The sequence below is a fragment of the Orycteropus afer genome, unplaced genomic scaffold, assembly GCF_000298275.1.
Source record: "Orycteropus afer afer isolate SDZICR_OR568_19922 unplaced genomic scaffold, OryAfe1.0 scaffold00167, whole genome shotgun sequence".
NCBI classification, from domain to species: domain Eukaryota; kingdom Metazoa; phylum Chordata; class Mammalia; order Tubulidentata; family Orycteropodidae; genus Orycteropus; species Orycteropus afer.
Window position 1 is genome coordinate 5,022,109 of NW_006921754.1, and position 2,796 is coordinate 5,024,904.

A 2,796-nucleotide genomic window follows, 5' to 3' on the forward strand; every position below is an offset into this window, starting at 1 on the left:
CCATAGCTTCCAAGGTGCAAACAGAAGAGCCCTTGTTTCAATCCTTTGGAGACTTTGTTCTCTGGGTGAATAAAAAAGCTTGAATGTTACTCTCTTAGGGCTAGCTTTATAGCTCAACAAAGATACCCCAACCCCAAACCCACTGCCAGTGAGTTGATTCTGATTCATAGCACCCTATAGGACAGAGTAGAACTGCCCTGGAAGGTTTCTAAGGCTGAAAATCTTTACGGAAGCAGACTGCCTCATCTTTCTCCTGTGGAGCAGCTGGTGGGTTCAAACCACCAACATTTCAGTTAGCAAACAAATGCTTTAACCACTGTGCCATTAGAGCTCCTTCAACAAAGAAAACACAGGGTCAAAGAAGAGGGAAAGGAAGTGGTAGGGATCCTCTTCCTGAGGTCCAGGGCACCATCTTTGGTACTTCTCTTAGCAAGTTAGGGTTCTGTGGTGTAAGAGAGAAATGTACTCTGAATCCTGGATGCTCAGAGAATAGTCTGACAGTGCAGGGAGAAGAACACAAGGGAAAAGGTTACCTTGTGCCTGCTGGCCCTTTGCTGAGATCACCTCCCTTCCACCTGGTCCTAGCATGTCCTCTAGGATAAGGGCAGGCTTGAATTCCCTGATTCTGGATGCATTCTCAGCATACACTACAGTGGGGGAAAGGTGTGTGTATATACACAGGCACAACTGGAAGCCAGCTATGCAATGAGGAGGGTGGCATTGAACAGAGCCTCCCTGGAAATGAACTGTTCAGTAAAGTCACCTCACCAACTTTGGAGAAGTTCTCAGAGCAATCTGAAGTCCCCAGGGTCTGTGAGCAGTAGACAGGTCAGTCTTGTTTCAGTCCCCTTTCCCTCCTCTTGCATTTCCCCGACATTCAAGGTTCTGTATATGGAAAGTCTAAATGAGGTTCAAGATTCTCATTAAACTCTTCTATAAAGTCAATAGGAGCTCTGGTAGCATAGTGGCTAAGGCACTTGACTGCTAACCAGAAGGCTGGCGGTTCAAACCCACAGCCACTCCTCGGAAGGAAGGTTGGGCAATCCTACTTCCGTAGTGATACTGCCTCGGAAACCCAAGGAGGGGTCGCTATGAGTCGGGGCCGACTCGACGGCAAATAACAACAACAACAACATAAAGTCAATGCCTTAGGAGTTTATAAATAAGATTCATGCCCTTATTGCCAGGTTGACTTTAGAAACTAAAATGAGATTTGAATATGAGGCTAGTGCTCTGGTTAGACAACACACTTTACGCAAGTCGCATGTTATTGCTAAATTATTTGTACTCCAGCTGCATATATTTATGGTATCAGCTCATCTAAGGACGACTGAGGATTTCATTGTGTTTTCTTAGAATAAGCAAATGCACTATCAGGTATCCAATAAAAGACAAACTCAAGCCATTTTTTTGCACTTCATTAAGCCATACATGTTCGAGTTGTTTACTTGCTATCCATCTTGTTCAATCAACTAGTTAAAAGCTCAAAAAAGAGAAGCAACTGAACCTCACTTTTCTCTACAACTAACATAGCAAACATTCAAACTGTTTGTTAAAGAAACAAAATATCTATACCCCTTCTTTTTGCTCCATTGTTGTATTTTTTGTGTCTGCTCTTTCCCATCTTGGTTTGGAGAGTACAGTCAACTGGCATCCATCATTCTTAGTGGATTTAAGGGAAGCCACATCTTCTCTTTGGATCAACATGGAGGAAATTTATGACAGAGATCACGATATGACAGCAAGGTACACTGCCAAGATGTGTGCATGGGATTGTCTGGGATCTTTCAGTGTGCACATGTGCATTTATCCCGGGGTACATGCATGACCCTGGACACACACAACATTCACCTCACTTCTCTTTTTTGTCACTTGTTATCCTGATTTATTTTCTTTGAGTTTGCTGGTTTTGAGAACCTGTACCAATGAAAGAAGAATTCTCTAAAAACAGCACTAGGGTAGCATTAAAATTGCCTTGTCATTAGATGATGGCAGTGAGGTTTTTTTTTTTTTTTTTTGGTCATTAAAGGTCTTCTGGCAAAGGCTGTATGACATCCATTGAGAGGCTGGAATTCAAAACCTACTCAAATATGGACAATTGATGATCCTATAAATCTAGTATCACGCAGTTTACTGTAACCTTGGTTGAATACCATCTGTGATGGTTAGTGTTTTGTGTCAACTTGGTGAGGCTATGATTCTCAGTGGTTTGGCAGACACTGTAATTACCTTCCATTTCGTGATCTGATATGAGCAGCCAATCAGTTGAAGGGGAGTTTCCTTGGGGATGTGACCTACCTCCACTATATAAAGTGATATTTTGGTACAGCTCACTTTCTTGATTCTGGACTCTTCTCATCACCTGATCTCTAGTTCTTGGGGTGTAAGCCAGCAGAGGTCTCTTGTGTGCCTCTTGACCTGCAGTTGTTGAGTTTGGCATCCCCAGCAGCTGTGTGAGCCAGCAGAGGTCTCCAGCCTGTTATTTGACTCACATATTTGGGTCTCATCAGCCCCCAATATTCTGTGAGTGATGTCATTGAAGTAAATTTCTCTATATATATACATACACAAACATACATACACACCCATATGTATTTCATTAGTTTTGCTCCTCTAGAGAACCCAGATTAAGACAGAACCATCACTCACTCACTGCCCTCAAGTCAATTCAAACTCATGGAGACCCCCATTGGGTTTCCAAGGCTGTAAATCTTTTTTTTTTTTTTTTTTAAATTGTGATTTGGGTGAAGATTTACAGAGCAAATTCACTTTCCATACAGCAGTTCACATATACCT